Source organism: Pongo abelii, chromosome 9 (assembly GCF_028885655.2).
Source record: "Pongo abelii isolate AG06213 chromosome 9, NHGRI_mPonAbe1-v2.0_pri, whole genome shotgun sequence".
In the NCBI taxonomy this organism is placed as follows: domain Eukaryota; kingdom Metazoa; phylum Chordata; class Mammalia; order Primates; family Hominidae; genus Pongo; species Pongo abelii.
In genome coordinates, this window is record NC_071994.2 from 91886567 (window position 1) to 91898284 (window position 11718).

General features: G+C 40.0%; 1 pseudogene; it reads left to right on the forward strand.

Moving 5' to 3' along the window:
• Window positions 1-1323: 1323 nt before the first annotated feature.
• LOC100456878 (cell adhesion molecule-related/down-regulated by oncogenes-like) lies at window positions 1324-5203 on the forward strand (annotated as a pseudogene).
• The last annotated feature ends 6515 nt before the right edge of the window (window positions 5204-11718 follow it).

Below are 11718 nucleotides of genomic sequence, written 5' to 3' on the forward strand. Positions count from 1 at the left end.
ATAAGGCAGTCGTTTTGGGAAAACAAACAAACAAACAAACAAAAAAAACTGGAGCAGGCAGAAATGTAACTGGCACCATTTGATCCAATTATCCCATTACTGAGTATATACTCAAAAGAAAATAAATTATTCTACCAAAACGACGCATGCACTCCTATGTTCATGGCTGCACTACTCACAACAACAAAGACATAATCAACCTAGGTGTCCATCAATTACACACTGTATAAGTAAAATGTGGTACTTATACACCATGGAATACTGCACAGCCATAAAAAAGAATGAAATCATGTCCTTTACAGAAATGTGGATGGAGCTGGAGGCTGTAATCCTAAGCCAATTAATGCAGCATCAGAAAACCAAATGCTGTATATTCTTACTTATATGCGGGAGCTAAGCACTGAAAACATAAAGGCATCAATATGGGAAAAATAGACTCTGGACTACTTGAGGGTGGAGGGAGAGGGATGGGTTAAAAAACTACCTATTGAGGGCCATCTCTACAGCCTGCCCCGTCTGTCTCTCTCCGAATCGCTCCTCCTGCTGCTCTCCGGCTCCTGGCAGGCCTTGTGCCCACCGGGTTACCTGCCCTCAAGCCTCCGCCCAGAGAAGCACAGCTGCAGGGGCGCGTCCTGTCACTCCGCCCCGCCAGCTACCGTCCCCTGAGCCCGGGTGCCCGGCTTAGGCCGCTCCGTGCGAGGAGACCTGGGACCCCGCACCCTCCGGTCCTACCCAGTGCTTCTGCTCTGGCGTGCGAGGCACCACACCTTCCTCTGCCCTGTGCGGGGCCTGGAGGGGCCCCTTCAGATCTCAGCCGTCACCACAGCTGCTGCCGCCCGCGGGAGAGCATGACATCGGGGTGGCTTTCCCAACTGGCTGCCACGCAGGAGCTCCAGATGCTTAGCCTTCTCCGTGGAGAGATCTAAAATCAAGGCATGACTTAACAACTTACCTTGTAAGAGAAAAGCTCAACTCAATGCCAGATTGCTAGTCCGGACTTTATTACAAGCAGGACTGCGATGATGTTTATAGCACTGAAGTGAACTCCAGGCTAAGTACAGAAAGTGGCTTCTCCGCTTTCCCTCCCCAGCAAAAGTCCATACACCTTCCAGACTTGAATCACTGAAGATGTAAGCCAGCTGTTACTCTTAATATTGAGAGACCCCTGTGGACAGCATGAAGACTGTCCCTTATCGGAGTTTTTAGTGAGCACCAAGAAGTCAAGATTAAAGAATGTGTTTGATTACCCTGGACTGCATTACTATGGAAAATGAACCAAGGCCTGGGTTTGGGTATGGAAGTCTGTCCTGCCTGCTTCTGTAATCTGGTGCTCTGCATCCAGATCTTGGCTCTTTATGGACACTACTGTATGTTACTCTGATGATTCTCTGCTTTTCTGTGAGTTCAGACGTGGCACCTTATTTCATTTTTGAGCAACTCTCTGCCGTCCAGAAACTTAGTGGACCGTAGGACTATATTGTTCTGCTAAACCTGTGACCACTCATATCTCATGGTCACATAATGGAAAAAAATAGAATAGAAACATGGAATATATTAAGAATCATCAGGGGACTTTGACAATTTTTTTCTCTTAAAGCCTCCTTTTTGGGTTACTACCAATGCATTTCCAACAATAGGTTGATGTTGTTGTAAGTGGCCCTGTAACAATATCCACAGCAGTTCTTGGTGATTTTGGTTCATCCACAAAGCATGTTATTACAGCAGAAGAAAAAAGTGCTGGTTTCATTGGCTGCAGGGTACCAGAGAGTAACCCGAAAGCTGAGGTGTGCGCTAAAACCCACGGGAAGTGGCTGAAACATTCCACAAAGAATTACTTAATCCTTCCATCAGGACATCTTTACATGTTGAATGTATCCTTAGAGGACAAGGGATCATACAAATATGTGGCTTGTAATCCTGTCACACATGAATTAAAAGTTGAACCCATTGGCCAAAAGCTCCTTATGAGTCACCTTTCTTCAGATGATTTTGACATTCTTCATCCTGCTTGTTCACAGGTATTAGTTGTTTTTTCATGTATTCCTCTAACCTTGGAGTGTGTGGTTAGTGGGGTCCTGGATCCTCAAGTGTATTGGCTAAAGGACAGGGAATATTGCTCCAGGAAGCAACTGGAGAAGGTTATATTCTCATGTTGTGACAGATAGCATTGACCCAGTAGACTCTGGAAACTATTCCTGCATGGTGGGAAACAAGACTGGAGATGTAAAATATGTGACATACATGGTTAATGTGCTTGAATATGCTCCCATTTATAAAGGACTACAGGATCAGTCTCTGGGTGCCACAGTACATTTTACCTGTCATATTCATGGAAACCCAGCCACCAACCATACTTGGTTTCATGATACACAGCCTATTCATCCTTCCCCATGACATCTAACTGCAGGAAATTGACTGAAAGTCAGTGGGGTTATCATGGAAGATACTGGGCTGTATCAGTGTTTAACAGATAATGGGACTGGATTTATGCAGTCTACTGGAAGACTTGAAATTGAAAAAAGACAATGGATTCAAGCCAGTTATAATCATGGCACCAATAAGCACAAAGGTGGTATGTGGAGACTTTGTCACTGTGTCCTGCAATGCCACTGGGCTGCCAGTTCCAGTCATTCCTTGGTTATGATAGCTATGGATTAATAGCCAGCCATCTGTCTTAAGTCCTTAGATCTAAGTCCCCAAAGTCACACTTATCAAGACCTGGAATCTTGGACCTGAAGCCTGTCTACTTCATCATGTCCCAAGTTGGCTCAAGCTCTCTCCTTATTCAGGATGTGACTCAGAAACATGTGGGGAAACACATATAGGAAGCTCCAGATGGACACAGTACCATGCTGGGAGAAGCATCTCTCATAGTTGTTCCTTTTGAAACAAATACAAAAGTGGAAATAGTCACACTTTCTGCTGCTACTCAGAATGATGAAAGAAATAAAAGAGATGGTTCAGAAACTGGATTGAGCTCATGTCCAGTTAAGGTACATCCCAGTGCAGTGGAATCAGCACCAGAGAAAAATGTTAATGGCATCGCTATTCCTGACGTCCCCATCATACTGATCTCCTGACAGAGCCACACACCAGATATATACAACCTGGTGTGGAGGGCAGGCAGGAATGGTGGGCTATCTATTAATGTGTATTTTATGAAATATCAAAAGATGAACAATGGGGTTGATTTGGTAGGAAATGGGCATACAGTTCGAGTCCCAGGTAGTGAAAATGAGCTCCATTTAGCTGAAATAGGGCCATCTAGTCTTTACAAAGTCTTGATAGTAGCAAGAAGTGGAGCAGGTGAAGGACAAACTGCCATGCTTACCTTCTGAAACAGCAAAGAAAAAAGAGCATTGACAAAAAACACCCAGGCATCCTGTCCACCCATGGGCATCCATAAGTATCCTGTTGTTTCAGAAGCTGCAAACAATTTTAGAGTGGTACCTACAGATTCTTGAAGGCACAGCGAAGTTCCAGAGGCACCAAATGGCCCTACTGTCTCCAATGCATCAGAGACATTAGTCTATGTCACTCAGATTCTTCTGGAAAATTGGGTTTCTCCAATCACTGCTTTCAAAGTTGAATATGAAAGGATGAGGACCAGTGATTGGCTGGTGGCAGCTGAAGATATCCTTGCTTCCAGAATTTCCATGGAAGTTTATAGCTTAGAACCGGGTTCAACATACAAATTGAGAGTCATTGCTATCAATCATTAGGAAGGGAGTTTTAAGAGTCCAGAATCTTGTCCTTATCAGGTGGCTGGGTTCCCCAGTCATTTCTTCAGCCATCCAATAATGGAACTCACATTGCCTACACAGAGGCTGTCAGTGTTGCCCAGATAATGCTAAAGTGGACATACATTCCATGAAGTAACAATAACACTTCCATTCTTTTATATCTATTACTGACCATCAGATAGTGACAATGACAGTGATTACAAGAGGGATGTAGTAGAAGGTTCAAAGGAGTGGCACATGATTGGCCATCTGCTGTCAGAAACTTCCTATGGCATTAAAATGCAGTGCTTCAGTGAAGAAGAAAGTGAGTTTAGCAGTGTGATGATCTGTGAGACTAAAGTAAAACGTGTTCCTGGAGCTTCTGAGTATCTGAAAGGCTTGAGTATCCCTCTGAATTCTTCAGGAAGTGAAGGGAATGTGAGGCCAGCAACCAGCCCTGCCAGAAGCAGTGACGTGTTGTATCTGATCCTTGGCTATAGGCTGGGTGTCATGGTCCTTATTTTTGTGGCTTTTTATTGCAATGTGCCTGTGGAAGAATCACCAGAAGAATATCACAGAGAAATATGACCCACTGGGTTATCTCTACCAGGGATCAGATATTAATGGGCAGATGGTGGAATACACCACTCTCTCAGGAGCAAATGAGATAAATGGAAATTTTCATGGAGGCTTCCTGAGCCATGGCACTCTCAGCAGTGGCTGTTTCCACCTTCACCATAAGGTTCTCAATGGAGTCAGTGTAATTGTGAATGGGAGCTTAAGGAGTCAGTGTAATTGTGAATGGGAGCTTAAATGGAGGACTTTACTCTGGGCACACTAACTCTCTAACCAGGACACGTGAATCTTGAACAGCCTCATCATCTAGTGAACGGTGGTGGAATGTACGTAGCGGTGCCTCAGATTGACCCTCTGAATGTGTTAACTGTCAAAATTGTTGAAACAACAATAGCTGTTTCACCAAAACCAACAGCACTTTCAGCAGTAGCCCTTGTCCTATGGTCTCTAGGGTGGCACTTTGTCCTCAGTATGGTGTGGGAATCAGGCCCCTCAGTCAAATGAAGATGCCCGTATGCCTGGCTTCTGCATCCCTGATTGTGGCCAGTTGCCTCACGAGAGCATCAAGAACAATGTGGAATCAATCTCTACTCAGCATACTTGCTGTCAGGATAATAGAAACAATGTCAGCTCTAATCACACAGAAGATCCAGAAGAGTTCAGCAGAGGAGACAGCTGTGTCTCTTCAGAAACAGACAGCAACATTTTACATTGGAATCCTCTTATTTTTGCCACCTATCTCAGAGGACGGTGCTGAAAAGACAACATGGCCTCTGCCTGGTGTTCCTTTAGACAGCCCCTCAGAGGTCCTCCAGCAGCCCCAGGAAACTGGAAGATGTGCAAACAACCAGCCATGTTCTGACTTCCAGTCTGTAACCAACTGCACAAAACAGGCCTGGGAGTGAACTATGTGAAGGACTTTAATTCAAATCAGAGAAAAATCATTATTTATTTCTTTGTAGTATAATGTCATATGAATACATCTTGAAATGTGTGCCCTTTTATATTATTTATGCCTTAAAAGTTTTCTTACCCATCCCTTTCTTCCTCTCAGAAAGAAACAACCTTGTTTTGCATAGCTTTCAATCACCTGGAGGGCAGAGGGATCATTCCATGTTTTCTAACAACCTTAGTGGCAGTAAGAACTCCTCATGCAAACGATTCCATCTCTTGGCTGCTTCAGCTCAGAGGAAATGCAGGGGCCAATTGAAGGTTGCCACCAGTCACGTTTTCAGATGGAAAATTGTCTTTTAATAGTGTATTATCAAACTTTCTGAGAACACTTTGAAGTCAACCACGGTTTTGACCCAGTGTTTATAATAGCAGACCTGGCTGATGAATTTTATAAGAGTGCCTTCCACCAAAGTGGTAATGTGACCGGATGACTATCTCTGTATCTGCATGTGGGCACAAGTGATGTTCAGTCTTCTAGTCATTAGTCATAAGCAGTGTCGTGGACATGGTAGAGTGTAAGATGTAGTTGAATGATTGCAGTATGCAGAAAAGGAACCAAGGCCAGAGAGACAAATAATGCCTTAATGTCCCACTGCTTTAAAATTACATTAATTTATAAAATGGCCAGTATGGGGCTCTTTTTTACTGTTTCTAAGAGTAGGAACACAATAAGATTTTAAGTTGTGGCTTGAAAAGAAAGATACAGATTTTCAGAAGAAAGAAAGGGAAGGGCTATGGGAAGCTCGTCTTGGAGGGAGCTCTTCAGTCTGTTCCATGAGCCTAGGAGAATGCTCCTGGTGTCACACTGCCAGAAACCAGCCATCCTTTCACTTCCCACAGGGGCAACAGCTTGAAGGTATGAGTGTCAGAATATACCTACTTTGGAAGAAAAGGGTTTTTTTTTTTCTTCTGAAGTTTCCTGCCATTTTTTTCAGAATGTCATCCTTGTAAATAGGCACCTAAAGCATTGGTCGGCAGAGCTCCTGACCACTGCTGCCTCTGCGTGACAAGGACATTTGCAGCTGCCTTTGGAAGGCTCTTCTCCACATTAATAAATAACAATAATATGTTTTTTAAAAACTATCTATTGGGTACTATGCTGACTACCAATGTGACAGAATCTGTATTCAAACGTCAGCATCATGCAATACTCCCATATAACAAATATGCACATGTATCCCCCCTGCATCTAAAATAAAAGTTGAAATTAAAAAATATATATTGTAAAAAATTATCTGCAAGTCACTCATGCAGAAAGCACCTTAGTTTATACTTCACTAGTATATATATATATATATATATTTACTTCATGGATAAAATAGTGCTTGGAAAATTAGATTACTAATTAAAAAAATATACAAATGACTACTTTGAAATATATATATATATACACACACACACACATATATATACATATATATACACATACACATATATATATACATATATATACACACACATATATATACACATATATATACATATATATATATATAAAACCTTCATGTGAGAATAGCTATGCTTTTGGCTTCTGAGGTGAACATATTCATGATAATAAATATTTACCATAAATTCAGTTAAACATTAAACTCAGCAATATCCATATCTATTTATCTCTATTTCTACCTAAATCTGTATTTCAAAAGTTGTGTCTAACCCTCCTAGTTAGATTTTTATCCTTTATCATTCAATGTGTGTGGCTTGGAGACAGCTTTCACTGGTCAGGCAGTTTACAATTACATCCCACATTCAGTGGACTAACAGCTCAGAGGTCCTCTCTCTGGTTACTGCTAAGACAGTGCATTGTCAGGCTTCCAAATCACCGGAGATGAATGTGATTTTGTTTTTAAGTCTGGCTTCTGGGAGCCACTCCCTGGAATAGAATAATTTATTGTTCACCCAATGTTCACTCAGAATTTGTGCTTTAGCTCTTTAGCCAGGAGGGCTAAAGGCTCTTTGCTGATGAATCAGTGGTTAGCTTGGGGAGTGCTTACAAATTTGTCCACATTCCACCTTGATTGCTCTTGAGCGGGTGCAGTCTAGCACAGATACACAGCCTTCCAGATCTCCAGAAATTAGTGATCCTAGGACACCTTTTCTTGGCTTTCTTTTTGCCTGGTTTTCTTTGGTAAACTTCAGGCTGTCTGCCAGAAGTTTATTTGTTGCTCCAAAGCATGCTAAAGATTCCAAGCTCCTCTTTAATGTTCCTAACCAAGGTCTCCATTGTTTTTGACAATGCCCTTGGGAATGTACCTTTTCGTGACTGATTCAAAATCTATCATTACTGTGAGGCATTGAGCAAAGCTCTCAGTTTTTCTGGCCTGTCAGTCCTCCTAGATGAATCTCTACATCACTGCAAAGGAGTTGACAGTGGCTTCTCTAGCACTCACACACGCTCTACAAGTCTGTGCTGGGGTAGGTAGGGGGATGGTGTCCCCCGGTGTTTTGTCTTATCCCTTGAGGGACGGAAGATACAGCCAGTGGGAAACTTGGGCATAGCAACCCTAGACCTGCTGTTCCGGGGTGGAGATTCTACCCTGTCAGTGGAGGTTGTATGTGCATTATCTCATCCAGTCCTCACAATTATAAGAGAAGCATATTTCTCTCATAAACGTATAAGAACTGCCAATTAAACTGAAGCTTAAATTATTGGCCATATTTAGGCCAGGCATGGTGGCTCATGCCTATAATTCCAGAACTTTGAGAGACTGAGGTGGGAGGACCACTTTCTCTTATAATTGTGAGGACAGAATGAGATAATGCACTTAAAGTTTGATTGTCCACTGCCTGTACCTAGTATTCCTTCTATTAATGCTGGTCATTTTTTATAAATGAATTTTCATATTTTCATGAATTATTCTTAAACTTTAAGAACTAATCTTATGAAGGTTCAATCATAAAGTAATTCATATTCAAGAACACAGTTTAAGACACAGATTATTTTTATAATGAAAGAGAGTGAAACACAAATAATTTAAACTTCAGTTTAATTGGCTGAATTTAGGCCTGGCATGGTGGCTTGTGCCTATAGTCCCAGAAATTTTAGAGGTTAAGGTAGGAGGATCTCTTGAGCCCAGGAGTTTGAGACAAGCCTGGGCAACAGAGTGAGACCCTGTTTCTCAAAAAAAAAAAAAAATTACTCAGGCATGACGTTGCAGCCTGTAGCCAGCTATATGGGATACTGAGGTTGGAGGATTGCTTGATCTGGGTTGTTGAGGCTGCAGTGAGCCATGATCTCACCATTGCACTCCAACCTGGGAGACAGAGTGAGAGCCTATCTCAAAAAAACAAAACAAAACAATAACAAAAAACTGGCCGTATTCATCCACTCTTCCTTATTGCTCTACTAGTTGTATTCTAATACACAACGAGATAATATACAAGATGAGGAGGGTTAAAAGAGTATAATACAATTAAAATATAAATGACTACAGAATTGTATGTTTGCATTACTCCTATCATTGAAAGAACCCATTATGCAATCCATCTGTCATTAAACTTTTGGATTAGGCCTACTGCTTATAGATGGAGTCAGTCTTTTTTAGACTTTGCTGTCAGCAATCTTCATTAAAGGAGGCATTATTGGATTGCTTTAAATAAATTTAAAAACTACATATCAAAAACTTTGGATATGTTTGTTGTGTGCCATGTTGCCAGTAATTAAATTAAATACCAGAAAATACACCATTATATATGATATTTGATATACAGTTGGACCTCCATATGATAGGGTTCTGCACCCATATGTTCACCTCACCATGGATTAAAAATATTCAGGAAAAAAATATCGGATGGTTTCATTTGCACTCAACATGTGCAGATTCTTTTTTGCTTGTCATTATTCCCTAAATAATTCAGTGTAACAACTACTTACATAGCATTTACATTGCGTTAAGTATTTTAAGTAATCTAGAGATAATTAAAGTACATTGGAGGATGTGCTTAGGCTACATGCAAATACCTCGCCATCTTATGTAAGGACATCTGAGGATTATTAGCATCCAAGGATTTTGATATCTGTGGGGAGTCCTGGAACCAGTTCCAAGTCGATACTAAAGGAAAGGCTTCATACAAAATTAACATGATCAAAATATAGGTATTTCTGATAATAAGGATATTTTAATGCACATGTATTTTAAAAATTTCTAAGAACTAAATAAATTTGGAATTTTATTAAAATGCAATGAGGCTTCTGAGTATTCTGTATTTTCTGAAGCAAAAAGTGAGTCTTATTTTCTATTCTGATAATGACATGTTCCCAGGTAACTGTGTCTGTAGGATGCCATCGGTGAAATTACTAAAATCTTACAGATTTTCAGTCTTTTTATTTGTATCATTGTCATTCTGTTAAGATCTGTGTTCATCAATAGTTTGTGACTGAGCTAAAGAAAATTTGCTGAGCCTATCAATTTGATAAGCAGTCCAATTTACAACTTTATTAAATAATATTTCTCAGTATCCCTATTGATTTTGGTTACATTCAGTAGCCAAAATCAACAGAAATACAGGGGTAAATTTGGTAGCCTTTTAAACAGTTGTATCACATGTTTTTATCAATTATTTTGTGCATTTATTCTTTTATTCAAACAATTATTGAATATGTTATATATTAAGCATTGTGTGATTTCTTGGAATATATCTGTGTGTAGTACAAACACCATCCTTCTCTTGTAATTTGAAAACCAGAAAAGAAGCCCAATATTACATTGTAAGTTTTACAAAGAAAGGTATAAGCTTTTCTGAGTCTATACAACAAATAACCTAATCTAGTCCAGGAGCTAAAGAAATAATTCCCTGAAGAAATGTTGAAGCTTACACTTGATGAATTGGGACTTAGCAGGTGTCTAACAGAGAAAGGAAAATTCCAGGTCAGGGGGAAGAAACCTGTGCTCTTGCATTATTAGCCCATCAGTTTGGATAAACACACTCAGGTATTTATTTACCTGGACTGGCTTAGAGATCAAGGGAAAAGAAAAGATATAGCATAAAAGGAAAGACATGCACAGTATTCTAAGAAAGAATACTTTTATTTAAAGAAAATCAAAACAAGTGTTACCTCTACACTTTTAAAAATGGTACAGAAAATTTTTCATAGAAATAGATAAAGAAAATCAAGTAGTCAGTATGTTAGCATTCTCAGAAGCTGGTGTTTCTGATACCTTTAGTCAGGTTACTGACCTATCCCTGATTCTGTGTGTCCAAAACAAAAGAAAGGTGTAAGAGTGTAAGGGAAAGAACCTGACAGGCTACAAATGAGAAGATTGTTGGCCACATTAACAAAGCTTATCATGCCACATTCATAATCTAGAAACACCACCATCTGGCCTAGAGGCCTTTCTGTATACTGAGGTAATAGTGGGGAAGAGGTCTTGAGATGACACCAGTAGCTCTCTTTGACACAAAAAAGTAGAAAAATTTTCTTGGCATTAACCAGTATGTCATTTCTCATGTCCAAGAAACCTTGCAAAATCCAACAGCCCAGTTCCAACACTCTCCAACATCCTCCTCCCAGTAATATCTTCCAAAAGTGAATGGTAGGGCTCGCCATCAAGAAAACACTTAGATTTTCTTGAACTCGGGGCAATGTTGAGATAATCAGAATCAAAGAGCAGTTGTCTCAGATCTTCAAACAAGGGGAATGTACCAAATGGTTATTTTATTATCCCAGGAAATATGCACTGCAGGAATCAGAAAACAGTCACATGAAAATAGAGTGTTATAAACTTCTAATGGACGTGGGCTTTACATAGTGTCTACGTATGCCAGGTTATCACTGGAAATATGGGTCAAGACAGCGGGCACACTGGAGAAGTTTACTGATGTTCAAGGATTACTCCATATTCATAACAAGCAAATCCTGAACCAGAAAAATGGGGAAAAATTACAAATTTTCTTGGAATATATAGAGAACAGAAATTATTGCTAAGCTCAGTTACATTCCCTAGAACATTTAAATTTGTGGAGTTACTAATAATTCAAAGTCAGTAACAAAAGTAGCTTCCCCTTATTCTCAGAAAATTAGTAACAATAATTAATAATAGTAATAATTCTTATTTTAAATAACCACTTTGTCTCAGATTTATGTATTTTTCACTAAAGAATGCATAGATATAATAAAGTAAAAGAAAATACACATATGCTTTTTAAAGATTTCTTTGTGAGAGTTCTCTGCCAGAGTATCTCTTGAGAAAGGGATAAATCCAGTAAAATAAGTTACCAGCTTACTTTGTGGCTGTTGTTCATAAGTATTCCTCTAATGTTCTTAATATAAGTAATGATTATACAAAGTATTTTTGTGTAATGTTATATACCACTGTAATGCTCAGTGTCAATAACCACAAACTAGGGCTTGACAAGCTTAGCTGAGGCAGGCATCCTGCTTCCTAAGACCCAGCTTCCCTAAGTGCACCCCATAGCCTTTACATTTGAAGTTGGAATCCACCATCTGCTACATACAAAAGCCACA